The sequence below is a fragment of the Manis pentadactyla genome, chromosome X (assembly GCF_030020395.1).
Source record: "Manis pentadactyla isolate mManPen7 chromosome X, mManPen7.hap1, whole genome shotgun sequence".
Lineage (NCBI taxonomy): Eukaryota > Metazoa > Chordata > Mammalia > Pholidota > Manidae > Manis > Manis pentadactyla.
In genome coordinates, this window is record NC_080038.1 from 25,700,308 (window position 1) to 25,718,711 (window position 18,404).

An 18,404-nucleotide genomic window follows, 5' to 3' on the forward strand; every position below is an offset into this window, starting at 1 on the left:
TCTTGATTATAGATTTGCCGCACTACTTAAGAGCTTAGCCCCAGCCATTTCAGATTACCTAGGTTGACTTATACCTTTATGAGTAAGAAGTGTAATTTTGAATTATGACTCTATTTAAGAGAATGATAGCTATTTATAATTGTAATCTCATGCTGTGTGGTGTCAAACATAAGGTGTATATGTTAGAAACAGAAAATGCACAGAAATGATTTATGAGACATAACTTATTTAACTTCTTTATACCTGAGATGCCTCATCTATAAAATGAGAAAGTGATGTAGATGAACTAATCAGTCTTTCCCCAAAATTGCCTCAGATAATAATCACCTGACTCCTTTGCTTCACCCCCCCCAACCCCCCCCACCAAAACAAATGAATTAATATAAGGGAGGAGGGCTGGGAATCTGCATTTTTAACAACGTCTCTAGTTAATTCTATGATCAGGCAAGTTTGGAAAGCATCAGCCTAGAAGTCAATATTCCATATTACAAATAACTAAAATTTAATACTGCTTTACCTAAAAGTACTAAATAGAATGAAGCTAGCAAAGATACAAATATTTTTTTATTTATAGGTAACATTGTTAATCATTAAGAAATTCCTCTCTCCTTCAAGGGTCCATCTATTATTTCTGTCATCTTACTCTGTCTACACTAAAGGGCCCAAATCCCAGCAGTACTTGTAAGGAAGTTTGGGAAAAATAAGCTCTCTCTCTTGTTCTTGCTCTGAAGCTAAATACATTTTATTTTAATCTGGAGAAGTGCAACGAATATTCATTATTAGTTTATGACCACTATGTGACAGATATTTTACACATGTCTTGTCATTAATAACCAAGCCAGACGTCTTTCTGGTTTTAAATCCTATGCTCTTTCTACTACTACATGAAGTAGATGACAGTAAAGAGATGAAATGTGGCAGACAGTGATGCTTATGAAACTTGGTTATCTACTGGGCATTTTGCTGCTGATTGTCTAAGGATGTTTGTTTTTGGTAAGGCAAAATTTTGATCATTCTTGCAGTGGGTTTTTTTTTGTGAAGATACAGGGAGACAGTCCTTGCAATTTAAGCTCAATTACTTTTGGTAGTATTAAAATAATGGAAAGAACTTACCCAAACACTACAGTTTTGAGCACTGTCCCCTCCCTGTATTGAAAAATTGGAGGGGCTAATATTTTAACAAATTTTCCGCATTTGCAAGCCGCAATTGCTCAGAAGAAAAATTCAATTTTCAGGTTTCTACCTTTTACGGTTGCTTTACACAAAAGGTTGTTTGAAATATGGAACAAATTGCCAAAGACAGCTATTGAAGTAAGTGGCATATAGTCAGTCGAAGAGTACTGAACAAATTTTAAGGTAGGAACCATGTAGCTGCACATAGATTTTATGAAATAAGATGTTTTTCCTGGGTTAGAATGTTAAATTCTGGTCATCATGATACAGTAAGCTGAAAAGGCACATTGGGATTCCCAGCTCTTAATTATTTAATACAATCAATAGATTAAAAAAAAAGACCAACTTACCCAGAAACCTGACAGAAAGTTAAATCTTTCCCTCAGACTCAAAGAACTCTAAGTACACATGGCGAGGAAAGTACCCAAGTTGTCTACTCACTCATTCTTTCATTTTATAAATATCAAGTGCTAGGCTCTGTTCTAGGGGCTATGGGTTTAATAATGAACTAGCTATGCTATGTGTAATTTAAATGAAAATTTGTGTTTTTTGATACTTGGAAATTTTTATAGCACAGAGATAATCTTTATTGTTATTTTTCTTTGATTTAGTATTGGATTCACCCTCAAATAACCGGGACATTCTTTGCTTCTTGTTTCTGGGTATATTACTCAATGTTGGCTATACTTCTTCCCTTCTTTTAGGATTACAAAGCTCGTTTAAGAAGTAGGTTATAGAAGTAACCTCATCAACTTTAATCTAAATTAAACCTGACCACAATGAACAGCTTTTACTGCTGAAATTAGCAAGCATGTCACTTTAGACTTAAAACAAGTCATTTTCCTCTCTAATGAACAAAATAGGTCTCAGGGTATTGTGAAACCTGTTCTCAGGTTGGGTGATTCTCTAATTCTGCTGACAGACACATGCTTTGTAAGCACCTGAGAAGATTATTAATGACATCCTCTGAAGCAGACTCCTTAAAATCTAAAGAGATTCACAACTGCAAGCAAACTGCATTTCTAACGTATTTCAAAACAAAATCCTAACTTTATCCTACTCTTTGGTCAACACACATAAATGTCCATTTCAAAAAAGAAACTACACAATAATAATACATATTGCTATGGAAGTTATTACACACAAATACACTCATTAAACAGTGGTTTCTCAGTGAAGTAGAAGGGAAATTTTCTCCATCAATTTTCTTTCCAGAAATAAAGGGAAGGATTTGAATATGGCATACATTTAAATATTTTTCCATTAAGACATTATAAAAATAGAGACTGAAAGACTTTCTTGCTAATGAATAGAACACATGTATTCAGTGAGAGGAATGACTGTTTTTTCCTTTGGTTTTCCTCTGAGTGTAATCTATTTGTTTGCTATAATAATTTCTTTGACCTGGCAATTTTATAATCCTGCAATTTCTCAAGTACAGTGACTTTCATCTATTTCATTGAGCCACCTATATACAGAACACCTTAGATCTGATCATTACTCAAACTACCCACCTCCAAAACATCCGTCCCTGAAATTCTCTTCTCTGCCCCCAATCTGGTGCTCTTACCAGATGCTACTTTCTCAAAATTACTGTTCCTCCTCTAATCTTCATCCTCATATGGCCTCCAGCCCCCTTTGTCATTCAATTTCCTCATTATAACTTTAGTGGTCTACATTTGTCATGTTAAACAAGTAGAATGACAGTTAGGCTTATTTATTTTTCTGATATGAGCCCAGATATTCATTGCACATATAACTTAACAAAACTAGAACCATTCCATGCTTAACAACACCTCAGCATGATAATTAAGCATGTGTTCATGGATTCTATCACTTTGGAAGAAACAAACACAACAGCAGGAAGGAATCAATGCTATTTCTAAGGAGTTATAAGCCAGCTAGCTACTGGACGTTGCTGAAAACAGCTTACCCCTTGGAGATGAGAATTCATCATGGATTCCACTAGCTGAGCAAAAATGGAGGGAAAAAAAATCTTCAAATACAAAGTGAATCAGAAGTCATTAATCCTACTAAGGCCCCTTCCAGGGCTGAGGCAAGTGGTTATAAATAGCAATCCAGTGAAAAAAGGAGTTAAGCAATGAAGCCATACATACTATAAGTAGGTCATTTTAGGCTCTTGGAAAGAATTACACTTTGTTATTGTACTTGTTAAAAGGTTTCTACCTAATAATACTCAAATAGAAAATGCTATGATTAGTTGAACATTTAGCATTTACATGCCTAAGGAAAGACCTTAATATTTTTAATATTAAGTTTAAATACGAAATATTAAATAGATCATGCTTTTTAATATTTTTCTACAAAAATCAACAGTCTTCACTTAGTTACATTTAGAATGAAGGGGCATGGTGATTTTCAATTGTTGCCATTTTCAGGAAATAAAAATGAATTAAGCTTACAAGTAATGTAAAAATGTAGACCTTATACTCTTTTATTTACAACTTAAAACCTTAACATTAAAGATTGACAAGGTGAAATAGTTTATAATACTTCATGTACGGAAGACAATAAGTGTTTAAATCAAGTTAGTCTTAAATTGCAGCCTTTCGAGTAACTGAAGGAGTTTTACCTGTGAGGCTGCCAATCATCTGTCTAGCTTTCAACTGCCCCACTGAGTACACTAATTCTGGCTTCTTTCTATTCTTGCAATCAGCTCCCTCTCCAAACAGGCTGGCCAAACCCAATGTTGTTGCCTTTACTGTTCTCCACTTCGTCACTTCTTACTTACATTTTAAGCTGGCTTAGATATTTTCCTGCTTGGCATAGCTTCCCTCCTTTTCTGAGTGTTCTACCAGCATCTACATTGGTAACTTCTTCATAAACACCTTCTAATTATGGTCAGCCTTTTGTCCTTCATGCATTCAAGAAATACTTTCTCAAAAAGCATTTTATTTTTATGTAACTTAAAACTCACAGAAAATTTGCCAAGAATGGTCAAATAACTCCCAGGTACCCTTCATCCAGATTTACGAATTGTTAACATTTTGCCACATTTTATTTATCATTTCAGCATTCTCTCTGCGTATATAGAATATCTGCATATGTGCTATTGTATATATTGTTTTCTGAACCATTTGAGAATAATCTGCAGATATCATGCCCTTTATCCTTTGATACATCCGTGTTTATTTCCTAAGAACAGACATTTTCTTGCATAAGCATAGCTCAATTTCTTAGTCAGGAAATTAATATGGTTTTACTGCTATAATCTAATCCCCACTCTTCATTCATAGTATGACACTTATCCTACTAATTGCCTTTCATTTACTAGTCCAGGCTCATGCATTGCATTTAGTTGTCATATCTCTGTAGTTTCCTTTAATCTGAAGTAGTGTTTTTTTTGCCTTTCTTTGAATTTCATATCAATAATTGTTTTGAGAATATAGACCATATTTTTTGTAGACTGTCCCTCAATTCGTGTTTCAGTAAATATTTTTCACTACTTATGTTATATCAGTCACTGAGCTAGGCACAGGACACAGGAGTGAATGAGGCAAAAATATTATTCTCAAGGAGAAAATGACTTAATAGTGTAGACAAGTAGTAAGTAAGCAATTACAATAAACTAGGGTGAATATTATGGTTGGGGCAGCACAGGGAATTTCACAGCATACAGCAGAAATAGCTAACCAAATTTTAGGGTCAAGGAGGGCCTTCTGAAGGAAGGGAAACTTAACATGGTTCTCAGCTCTTGTCTAAATTATACAAAATGGTTTTTTAAATAGTCTCTTAGACTCCATTATCTGTAGTCCTTTTCTCAGATTTGGGTAGATCTGACAAATGGAATTATATATAAAGGTATACAACTTGATGTTTTGATAGATGTATAAATTATGAAATGGTCACCACAATAAAACTAGTTAACATATCCATCACCTCACAGTTACCTTTTGTGTGTGTGATGAGAATACTTAAGATTGACTGACTTAACAAATTTCGAGTATATATTAACTATAGCTACCATACTGTGCAGTTTTTAACAAATTTTGAGTATATATTAACTAATTACCATACTGTGCATTAGATCTCTAAACCTTACTCATCTTATAACTGAGAGTTTGTACCCTATTACCAACATCTTCTCATTTCCCTCACTCTTCAGCCCCTGGCAACCACTATTGTACTCTGTTTTTCTGAGGTTGACTTTTTTTAGATTCCACTTATAAGTAAGATCATACAGTATTTGTCTTTCTGTGTCTGGCTTGTTTCATTTAGTATAAAGTCCTCCAAGTTCATCTATGTTATCACAAATGACAGGATTTCCCTCTTTATTAAGGCTGAATAATATTCCATTATATATATATATATACACACACACTTTGTATTTTCTTTATCAATTCATCTGTTGATGGACATTGAGGTTGTTTCCATGTCTTGGCTATTGTGAATAATGCTGCAATGAACATGGGAGTGCAGATATCTCTTTGAGATACTAAATTCCTCTGGATATACTCCCAGAAGTGGCATTGCTGGACCATATGGTAATTCTAGTTTTAATTTTTTGAGGAACCTCGATACTGTTTTCCATAGTGCCTGTACCAATTTACATTCCCACCAACAGTGAATGAAGGTTCCCTTTTCTCCACATATCACCAACACTTGTAGTCTCTAGTCTTTTGATAATAGCCATTGTAACAGGTTTGAAGACAAGAGCTGAGAACCATGTGGTTTTGATTTGCCCTTCCTTGATGATTAGTGATGTTGAAGACCTTCTCATGTAGCTGTTGGCCATTCGGATGTCTTTAGAAAAATATTTATTCAGTCTTCTGCCCATTTTGAAATCTGATTACAGGCATACCTGTAGATACTGTGGGCTCAGTTACAGACCACCACAATAAAGTGAATATCACAATAGCACAAGTCAAATGAATTTTTTTTATTTCCTAGTACATTTATAAGTTATGTTTACATTATACTGTAGTCTATTAAGTGCGCAATAACATTATGTCTAAAAACACAGTGTACATATCTTAATAAAAAAATGTTTTATTGCTAAAAAATGCTAACCACCATCTGAACTTTCAGTGAGTCATCACTGATCATAGATCACCATACAATTAAAATAATATGGGTAAGTTTGAAATATTGTGAAAACTACCAAAATGTGACACAGAGACGTGAAGTGAGCTGTTGGAAAATGGTGGCAACAGACTCACTTGATACAGGGTTGTCATAAACTAATTTATAAAAAAAAATATCTGCAAAGTACAATAAAGTGAGATGGAATGAAATGAGGTATGTTTGTATTTGCTTTCTTGCTATTGAGTTGTATGAGTTCCTTATATAGTTTGGATCTTAACCCCTCATCAGATATATAGTTTGCAAATGTTTTCTCCCAGTTCGTAAGTTGCCTTTTTATTCTGTCATTTTTTTCCTTTGCTGTGCAGAAGGTTTTCTAGTTTGATGTAATCTCACTGGTCTATTTTTACTTCTTTTGCCTGTGATTTCGGTGTTATATCCAAAAATAAATTACCACCCAGACTAATGTCAAGAAGCTTTCCTCCTATGTTTTCTTCTAGTAGTTTTATGCTTTCAGATCTTTAAATACCACTTCAGCTAATATCCACTATGGCAGTCATGGCATCATGAAAGCCTTTATAACTGGGGCCTGACTGAGGACCCTAGCTTCTGCATTTGGAAATTCATTACTACATTGAACAGGAGCCAACCTGCCACAGACTGCTCCTTGCCTATAACTGAATGTGATGGAAATACTAAAGCAGAGCCTTTCTTAGGAAACATGGGTCTCTTCAGGCTGACTCAGGCTCAATGACTCCCAACAGCTTTGCTAAACCTTCTTTAGACTATACACTGGCATGCTTCTGCCCAACCTTCTCTCTGTCTTTCCTTCATTTAGGGTCAGACTTGCATTTCAATCGAATGGCTCTCCCACCTTCCCTGTTTTCCTCCCTATTTCCTTTCACATAGATATCTCCTCTAATAAATTCATTTCCCATTTAATCTTGTCCTGGGACATTTAATCTCGGGCCCCAACTAATACACCCACTTTTCCCTTCTAGACCCGAGACCTCTCCTCACCTCTTCCAATAACACATAACATGGTGATTCCATGATAGTACCACCTGGATGTATAACTCACAATCACTGGACATTAACATAATTCTTTCAACTCAATTCATGTAAATTAGTATTATTAAATTTGCTTTATTAAAAACCACTGCTACTTTTTTTTTTTTAAGGCGTAGGCATTATTTTAAATGAGCCTGGAATTTAATTGGAGGAAAAGATTATTTAGATGTGTTACGTGGTAATGGTGGGTTTCCACTATACATATGTAGCTCAAGAACCCAAGGATATCAAAGCAAGCTGCCAGGAATCCTTTCTGTGTAACAACCACTAGACTTGCTGGAAGACGTGGCAAAAGTACTTTTGGGCAAGTTTTCAGATTATGGAAGGTAGATAGCAAAGCTAAGAAAAAAAGTTCCCACTTCTGTGGAGTGAGATATGCCAGGTAGGCAGAGACCGCAGTCAGGACTAGTTTCCTGGGTGTGAAAGTTGTGTAGGTTGCGCTGGGCTCTGCACACACAAGGGCCCCACGCTGGGTTTACTCTGCTGCTTTTGCCATATTGAAATTCTTTATCATTTTTTTAAATAAGGGGCATTGCATTTTCGTTTTTCACTGGGCCCCACACATTATATAGCTGATCCTGACCTCAACCCTGAAGTTAGCAGAGACTGAAGTTACATATTGCTGTCGGAAGCACTAGTGAGTTGGTGATGGGGAAGAACACATTTGGAAATGAATTAAGTTATGTCAGTGAAATGCCTCTTGCTTAGTTCCTGAGAACTTATTCCAAATTTCTGTAAGCAGCAATCATGAAACTAAAAAATACATGTTCAGGGGGAAAATAATCTCTTTTGGTCAGGAAAAGCAGAACAGGACAAGTTGGCAGTCACCCAAGATGGGATCCTATCAGTACCAATGATTATTGGAGAGGCAAAGTCATTGTAACTATAGGAGAAGTAAAGCAGGGAACCTACAAAGAAAGTGGTAAATCATCTGAGGGAAGAATTGGGGATTTAAAAGGGTACCTGTGGTTCGGTTAACAATGATGGCTGCTGGGATCTCAAGTTCCATTTCCAGTTTTTAACAAAGTATTAGTTGTCTCTAAGGCTCAAGTTGCCTCAGGAAATACATGGGAAACAACTAACAATTAATTCCAGAGACAGTTCCTAACTTGCAACCATATGCCAAGCACTTGGCTAATAAACATAGACAAAGCTCCATCTCTTTCCTCAAGGAGCTCATAATCTGGCAGAAAATCAAGACTCATAAACAACATAATAAAGCGGGAAAAAACATGAACGACAGCAGTTTTTTAGTGAACACTAACTATGTGCCAGAAGAGTCTATCATAGACTGGTGGTTAAGAGAACGGATTCTGCAGTGAGGCTGCCTGGGTTTGAATCTTGGCTACCATTTACTTCGCTTCTTATTTTCAGCAAGTTACTTAACCGATCTCTTCTTTTTTACACCACTGTAAAATGAGGATAATAACAGTATTTACCTCTTTAAGTTTGTTATGAGAACTGAAAAGGTTAATTTTGTAAAATGCTTGGGACATACTCTATGAGGTAGGTACTATTATTATACCCATTTTACAGATAAGGAAAATGCAAGAAAAAGAAGTTAAGCAATTTGTCCAGGATCACAGGTTGGTACGTGGCAGAATTTCTCACACAGGCCATCTGGCCCCACATACTTAGTAGCTATGATATAGTTGCAAAGTACTTATGCTATAGTGTAATATAGTACGGCTCTAGTAGAGTATGATATAATTATTATACAGGTGTAATTAAATGGGAAAAGAACATGAAACAGGAAAACAAAGGAGAAATTAACCATTCAAACGATTAGCTAATTAAGTACTGGAATCAGTCAGGGTCTCTGCAATAAACAAATGCCCCATTCAAACTGGGATGGGGAATGTCTCCTCCTCAAAGCCTAAAAGACTAAAGGGAGGGTACTGTTCTTAGAATCTGAGAAGTAGCTGCAGAGAGGGGGCTCTTGACGGGAGCTGTGGCTGTCGGCAAAGCGACCCAGCCATTCCCTGACTCACTGTCCTCTCTCACTCTGCTCTGCTGGCGTCTCCCATTGAAGGATTTAACCAGTGAGCAAGCAAGCCCATTGCTGCTGCCCATATGATTCAGTCTCCCGGGGTAGAATAGGGAGTTAGAGAGTGGATCTGACAAAGGGTCTGGCCAAAGTACCCAAGTGAATGGTAAAGACAGAAACAGCCACTGACAGGAACCAGTGAAGGGACAGCCCACATGTGGAAATTCTCAGGAAAGACTTCACAGAAGGGATGGCACTGCCCTGGAAGCTTAGAAGATTATGAGGAAGCCTGGCTAGGTCATGAGGAAGGCATCATAAAGGAGAGAAAAGCAGGAACTGAGGCAAGGAAATGAAGCCAAGCCTCAACTGGGCTGCCTGGTGTCTAGGATTCATTGGCAGTAAGGGGAAAATAGCTTAGAGAGGCGTAGTGGAAGTGCTTTATGGTTGGCTTTTTAAAATTCCGTTTGGATTTTATTGTGAAGAACTGGGAAACTCTGAAGACTGGAAAAATTGAAGCTATGGGAGCCAAGATTTTGGTAATCCTATGGCTTTGTACACCTTATTCTTTCTGGTTAGCATACCTCCCTCAGTTCTTGGTCCTTCCTGGGAAATATAGTAAAGAGATAATCATAAGTAAAAGTAGTGATTGACCAACTGACCATATAAAAATAAGGGAAAACAGTGATGCAAGAAGGCTAGTTACAACTGGAAGGGCATGGAAATTACTAGAACGTACATCCCTGTTTCAAGCGGTGTCTTCTAGTATTATAAAAATTACTGGTCATCCGGCTAACTTTAAAAGTGAAAAATATGATATTATTTAAGAAATTATTATCTAACTCAAAAATTAATAGGACAGACTATGGGATTTCTTTCTCTATTTCTTTGTAATTATGTTTTTCTTATTTGTTGGCATTTTTGGGGGCTTAAAAAATGTATCCTAAACCTCCCAAACTTGAGGCCCTTCCTGTAATGGTATAATACATAGCTAATCTACTATTAGTATGTTATTTTTTAAATAAATTATTTCCCTTTGTTGAAAAAGAGATGATGATGATCATTTCCAAGTTATTCTGTCACAGAAAACTTAAAAGGATTGATTTATTTGCTATTTTGTAAAACCCTTACCATGCAAAAATGAAAACTCCTTTTAGTTTCACAAGCCAGTAAGTAAATAATGTGGTTTAAATTGGGGATCTTGAAATATAATATCAAAGTCAAGAAGAAAGAAGTTTAGGCTACAATTTGTTGATAATGATTTGCAAATACATTTCTAAGCTGATAGAAGGGGCACTGATATTTTTAGCTATTCAACACCAGATTTCAGTTATTCTACATTGTTCACATTTCTTGGAAATCTATTGTTCTATAGATTTAGCACATTAGACAAAGGATAATTGGGGCAGTTTTAAGATCAGTTTCGTCATGTGCATCACATTCATAGGCTTTTGATGCTATGACCCAATAAAGTAAGTGATATAATTTTTCCCCCTGTATATATTTTAGAGGGAAAGGAAAACTGAAATTATGTTACAATTTACATATTTTGGGATTATTCCTGCTCAAATTTTCCATTATTCTTTTCTTGTTCTTTCTTGAAAACACTGTTTTGGAATGATTCTGACTTCAACTGGTCAAGATAAATTGTCTTTCATCTAATCAGAGCACCACATACAGCAAATTGAATTAGAAGCAAACCAAATTAACAAAATGGAGGATAAATTACATGACATGAGTAGTGAAATATAACTATCTGAGGGCATTATTTATGATATTTTTCTTGGTACAGAACATTTTGATTTTACATCCTAAAGATGCTGTCCGAAGCTAGCAGAAATCCCAGATGAAGAAAACTAGAGCTGAGGTAACTGAGCACTGATCAATCAAGTGGGCAGGAAATGTTTATTGGCAGTAATCTAGGCACAGTGCACTATGGCAGGGAATGTGCCTCTTGAGTGACAGAGGATGATATAAAAGAGCCTCCTCCCCAGTGAATTCAATGAACTTGGCAGTATAGCTGGGGAGAAAACCTTTAGGACCGCCCATGCATGCTCAGACATGCAGTTAGCCAGTGACAGAAGGCAATATGTAAATGACAGATGTAATAGTCTATGGGCTGCAGACTGTATGCTAGTGAGATTCTGAAGAATGGAACTGTAATATGAACAAGTTCAGGGAAAGTGCCATACAGGACCAAGAACCTGAACTCAGGATGGATAAAGACCTAGTGATGAGAGACAGAGAGAGGATTCCAGGACAAGGACTGAGCTGAAACCTCTGTCTGGAGGTCTGAATGCCTACAGTGCTGGGAACCGAGTGGGGAGGGCAGCTCTGTCTTGAGCAGAATGATGATGACTGTGATCAATTTCGGAAGGGAAAGTGGGACCCTGAACACCAGGTGAATGAATGAGGACGTTATGTGGAAAGCACTGGGGAATCTTTGGAGGTTTTAGAATAGATGAATGCCACAATAAAAGTGGCATTTTATTTACTTATTATTTATTAACCTTGCACATTGCATCCAAAGTCCATTCAAAGATACTACTGGAAAACTAAACTGCAGCGATCCAAGGAAAGTTTCATCTATTCCTTCTTGATTAAATTTCCTGTCAAGTTAACATGCAAAGATTTCTAATTTAACCTCATGTATCCTTTTATTTCAGGAGAAAATCATTCCTCTGCATATAAGTAAAATAAATTCAACCCCACCGCTTGTAAAAAATTGTCCCAGAGAATTATTAAACAGATTTTCTGATCCCATTTGCAATATTATATTAAATTGGAAGGGGGTACAGAGGGACTGTAGTTTTGGTTTAGAAAAAAGTAAACATTTAGAATGTTTTGTTAAATTTTAAAATTCCTGCTCATACTTTCAGAGTATGAGAGAGAATTGGGATATCTCCAGAACATAACTTGCAAAGATTATTATCAGTGGTAACAGGAGTTATCAATATTATAGTGGTAACAGGAGTTATCCCCTATAATATTATGATATCACATTTTGTGAACCTAACTTTTCAATGTCCTTTTATATTTATCATTTCCTTAGACCTATGATATTTTCTTTGGGAAATGAATCTTCAGATAACACTCCCATTTCTAGGAAAGGAGCCTGTTATTTAACAAGTACTGTACGAATTCCTTTCAAAAATAAAAAGGCAAAAGAAACAAAAGGTTATGCTAAAAATGTATTTGGCCTTTTCATGTTTTCAAAACATTTTATAGATGCCACTTATTTAGGTACTAAGACAAGAATCTTGGTTTTGATTGCCAACTGCAGTCATCACTAAACTGAGGCAAAGCAGGAGATGTTACTATTCTGCATCACTACCTGTATGTGGCAAGCCAAGTGGAGAAATGAATAATTATCTAGAGGTGATTAAACTCATGCACATGGTCAATCAGTACAATCCCAGCCCCCAAATGCTCCTTTCCTGTGTTCAAATGGTGGATGTTAAGACTTGAATTATCAAAATAATTGGCACAGCTGTTCAATTCATGTTGCATATATAGGGATAAAACAGGCTCAGTTTATTCATCTGTAAAATGAGGATAATTACATTTATATCAACCAATCTGGGGGAGATGAAAGCGATAAATCTGTTTATAAGCATTCAAATATCTCAAGTAGAAATTAGTCAAATCTGGCTAGTCCAGGTTTCTTTATACTAACAGCAATTGAGAAATAAATTATGTAGAATATATTTAACCCATCAGGTCTCAACCTTCTGACTTCATCAAGTTCTGAGCTCTACAAAGCGAAGATAATACATGGATAGTGAACAAGCATGTGCTCGTACTAAGGAATGATATTTTAATGGTTTGGAAACCTCTTTGAGTTTTACAAATAAGTAAAATGATTGAGAGAGAGTGAGAGAGCAAGAAAGAGAGTGAGCACAAGAGAAAAAGCGCATGGGCACCTGTGTTCACTCAACAGGAGAGACAAAATCCGAATAGAGATGAAGAAGAAGAAATCTATGCCATATCTGGCATCAGAATGGGGTAATGTGTAACACTTGGGCATACATACAAGGGAAAAAAGTTAACAATTGGATCTCATGCTTCAAAACAGATAATATGCCTTGCATATTCTCAGAGATTGACATGAATCTGCTTCATCTCAGAAATCATATGACCGAGGAAAAGAAAATCTGCCTTTGATTGGGTGCTGTGTGGTTAAACCCTAGCTTAGCTGTAAATCATTTGTGAAGATCATCTCTTGGTAGGTGAGTAGAGTTGTTATTACAGAGTGTTAATGCACTTGTAGTGAAGTGTTGCTGGGGGTAGGAGGTGTTAGACATTGATCAGGAGCTTAAGAGATGAGCTATTTATTTTTGCTGTTGGATGAGGAAAATTTCTATAATAAAATAATGATTCTGCTTCTCTGTCAAAAAATGTCATTTTATAACATAAAAGTTCTCCTCACTAAACAAAGAACAGACTGTTATTGGGGGATATAAAAATTACAAGAGCATATATTTCCCTGTAGGAGTACAGCAGCCTTTAACTCAATGAGAACTTGCAGTGTGATGGTTTTTAAAGGAGGGGCCATGTTCTATGGGGAGAATCTTAGATATATTCCAATTCTCTAGATTGTACTAGTTCCTGTCTTATAAAAATGGGTCTACATTAGCACACTGGGCCAGAATATTACACACTTGCACTATAGCATGTAAGGAGCCCAGCTCAGGGGGAATTGCTTTATGTGGCATAGTGCCAGACAAACACATAGCTCAAATGAAGCCGATTCCGAGGAATATGGAAACTTTGTTTTGTTGGATAGGAAAATGCATATAGCTCCTTAACTGTCAGCTTCTATATTTGTTCCAAGGGCAAGTATAATCAATTCTTAAATGGTTTTTGTAATGCTGAATACCTAACCAAGCTGTTTACATTATAGGGGAGAGTTCAGTTTAATTCTCTCTTTTATTGGTGAGGTTCCTTATTATTAACGTTCATTTCAATACATTTTAAGTAATTTAAAAGAAGCAGTAATCCTTGAAGAAAGGCTGCAGTAAGAATTCTCTAACTATTCACTTTCCTTTGTTTTATTTATAGGAGGTGAGCAAAATTGTTCACCCTGTGCTGCCTCAGATACTTCAGTGGTAGGAGATTAGACAGAGACAAAAACTGAAAATAATAAATAAATCAGTATTGTTAGTTGGTTCCACTTTCCAATACCTCCCGCCTCCCCATTCCTTCCCTCTGTCTCTGTTATATTAATGATTTACCTTACTTTTAGAGGGAGTTTTCTCTAAGAAGGTGGCCAGGGAGGTGTTAATGAGGTCATTACTTCAATTAAAACTTTACGAAGTTCAGTATGCTAAAGGCAAAAGATAATTCCAAGCTGTGGTTCACAAACGGGATGCTCTAATACAGAAGTTAGGCCAAAAGGAACTCACATAAAAAAAGGTGTTACTAAAGAGGGGTCAAGAGCATTAAATATTTATACAGGTGGGCAGCACAAAATGGAAGGTTAAAAAATAAGAAAGGGAATCTGAGAGATGCAACTGACTGAACAGTTCTGATTTAATACATCTTGTAATCTTTGAATAGTAATTATCTATCACTAATTTTGGTCCACTTAGGGTATTCACCAAAAATATCTGGTAAAACCTGTCACTCCACTCCTCCAAATGACCATTGCCTTACAATTCCCACTCCTACAGCATGATCACAGCACATTGGCAACAACTAGGGAATCTGAGACATGGATCTGATTGAACAGCCGTGGGTTTCCTGGGCCAGATACTGTCCTAAGCACTTTACATATATTGACTTACAGCAACCACCTGAGTTGGGGGCTTTGATTGCCTTTTAGAGACAAGATAAATGAGGCACAGAGAGGTTACATGACTTACCCAAAGTCACAAAGCTAACAGGCGGTGGACATGCAGTAAAATGTCCCAGATCCCCTTTTGTCAGTGTTTTTCTCCAGGACATTATAGCTACAATTTCTTAAACAGCTACACTGTAATAGAAGTAGGGCTAGGTGTTTTACAAACATCATTATTTGATCCTGACAACAATATCTAGCTGGATATTATGCCCATTTTTGCACATGCGGGAATAGGCTCAGAGAAGATTAATAAGTTTCCCAAAGACAACCAGTTAGGAAAAGGGAAACATTGGAACTCAGGTACTCCTGGTTCCTCAGCCTAAGTCTGTCTGCATGTCGCAGACCTTTCCACAAGCTACTGTGCTATTTCTTGTCAAACTTACGCTTTCATTTCCTGCTCCTGAGAGTGTGCTTCTCACACACTATTGAATCCATCAGTGCGTCTCTGCAGTTCAGTTTCTAAATCAGAGTGCGATGGGTTAAACAAATCCAGAAAACACAATCAGGAGGGATAAAACACACAATCGGTTCGTTACTTTTCCTTTTTTTTCTAGCTTCATTTTCAAATGGACACTCTTTTTTGTCTGCTTTATGGTTGTTCTTCTTCACAATTACATTCAAATTTGTCATTTTTTTTAAACACTGGGAATACATATTCTGTGGTTAAAACGGAGGAACCATGACATTCTGTTTATACCCTTCTTTTCTTCCTTATAATTAAGAAAAAATAAACCTCAGTAAGAAAGCCCATATTAAAATTGTGCAAAATTGGTTTTATTACTAAATATTCATGGCTTTATTAGTTTCCTATGGCTGTTGTAACAATGATGGTGAACTTAGTGGCTTAAGACAACCTAAATTTTTTATTCTATAGTTCCAAAGGTCAGAAGTCTGAAAATGAGGCTTAGAGGCTAAAATCAAGGCATCAGCAAAGCTTATGTTCCTTTTGGAATTTGTAGGGGAGAATTCATTTTCTTGCATTTTCCAGCTTCTAGAGTCTGCCCACATTCTTTGGCTGCTGGCCCCATCCTCCATCTTCAAAGCCAGCAGGATAGCATCTTCTTATTTTTCTCTCTAAATCTGCTTGTATTATTACCATGTTGCCTTCTCCCTTATAAGGCCCTTTGTGGTTACACTGGGTGCACCAGGATAATCCATCATCTCCCCAAGTCCCTTGACCCCTCTGCAAAGTCCCTTACACCTTGTAAGGTAACATATTCACAGGTTCCAGGGATTAGGATATGGACATGTTTGCGGAGCCATCAGACAGCCTACCACAATGGTTCTGTACTCATTTTAGCATTAAACTGTCACCATGTGGCATCCTTCTTTGGGCTGGTTCAGTATTATGTCAGTCAGTGACAAGCGTTACAGAATATGACAATCTAGTAAGCGCAGGAAGCATAAAGCAGTGAGAATCCTGCTCTGCGTAGCCCACCTAACTAAAGGCCTCCAGAGACAGGATAGGTGTATTGTCACATCTCCATTGTCCTGTTACCGAAAGTCCATTGAAATGTCTCTCTTAGGAGGTGGAAAATGGAGCTCACCAAAGTGTTACATTCAAAAAAATTAATGAACTGTGACTCCCTGAGGAAATCAGGGTGTTGCAGTTTTGTGACAAGCAGCTCTTCAGGAGTGAATCCTGGAAGAATTGCAGAGAAAAGTTCTTATCTCCTGGAGAGTGAGAGCCTCCAGGAAAGGAAGGGGCCTGCACGTGGGATAGGGCAAGGGCAGCTTCCCCTGAGCTCAGCTTTGCTCACTGAGCCTCATTCTTCCCCTTCCACACCCACCCATAAACATTAAGCCTTCTTCCCAGCTGTCTTCCTCCCCCTCTTCATTTTTAAGCCTCTACTTTTTGACTTCTTTTCTCTGCAGCAACTACTACCAAAAATCTGAAAGTTTTTTTTTTTTGTTACCATGGAGAGGGCAATTTTCTCATCAAGGAAAGGAGATGGTGAGAGGGGAGAGCCACATACGAAAATTGAGAGTTAGCCTCGGTGTCTTTTCAACAATATCCAATTAAATCTTTTCACTACCATACACAAAACAACAAGAACACAGTGGGTGGCCAATTTATCCCAAGGCTGTGAATGAATCAGTAGGCTCTGGGATAATGTGCTGGGTTTGGGGGGGAGGCGGGCAGGGGAGCGAGGGAGCGAGGGAGGAGGGGAGGCAGGCCTTCGGTCCTGAAACAGGGAACTAATGAACAATGATAATTGACGGATAATTATTATGCAGTTGCTTGAATAGATGCTGCCCTCTACCATTTCCAGGTAAATGACCGTCAGAATGGTGGTAGATGATTTTTTTCCCAAGTGATGAAATATAAAAACATGTACACATACAAAGCAAGTAGAAGGAAGAGACTCATGAAATATTTCTCAATGATCAGTCAAAAAAATGAAATGCTATAGGGACTGAGAGAGGAAGAGCAATTGCCCGTGCTCTTTTTCTTTTCTCTGTTCCTCTTTACAAGTTGGAAAGAAAATGGAAAAAAAATTCAAATATAGCCTCATCTGGTGGTGAAACATCAGTGAAATTTTAATTAAGTCTACAATTTTACATCTCAAATTATAAAAAAATCTATTGCTGATTCATAGATGTGCTAATATTAAGACCAGAGATAATATTAATCCAACTGTTTTAGTTCTCATCAGATGAATTATATGTAAGCTGTGTTCTTTCTGACCATTGTGAGCAAAACCAAATTATGAAATTTTAAAATGATGTTTCTTATGTTACAATAAACTTGTATTATGAGTTTAACTCATTATAGCAATGAGTTAATTTGGTAGAAAAATCCTGCACAAATCCGGTACAGAAACATTATGACAAAAGGCATGCATCAATAAGAGTAATCAAAGGAAAAGAGCTGTAAAAAAGGAAAAGCATAAATTTAAAATGGTGGTGATGACATTAAAAGTGAAAGTTTGGAGTTGAAGTAGCATGTTGATCAACTTTCCTATGACCCTTCCCCCTTTCTCATTATCTACTCTAGCTTTTAATAACATGAGATTGCTTCAAAGAACAAAATGATGAAACATTTCAGATATACAAAAAGGTATGGAAAATATAAGGTTACAATTCAAGTCTATGATATGGCTGTACCAGTCCACACCCACTCACCTGGCAGTGTAGGTGTTACATTTGACTCATTTGAATTAATTCCTTAATGTAAATGTTTATACTGGATAGATGTTTGCTTTTAAAAAGAACAGTGTTACTAGAATTTAATTTTGAAAAACAGTTTAGGATGATAACTTTTGTCTACCTTGGAATTAATCATGAAGT

At 36.8% G+C, this 18,404-nt stretch overlaps 1 protein-coding gene across 6 annotated transcripts in view; it reads right to left on the reverse strand.

Moving 5' to 3' along the window:
- The window catches only part of DMD (dystrophin), a 2,193,636-nt gene that overhangs the window by 581,766 nt on the left and 1,593,466 nt on the right, over positions 1–18,404 (reverse strand). The window lies entirely within an intron of this gene.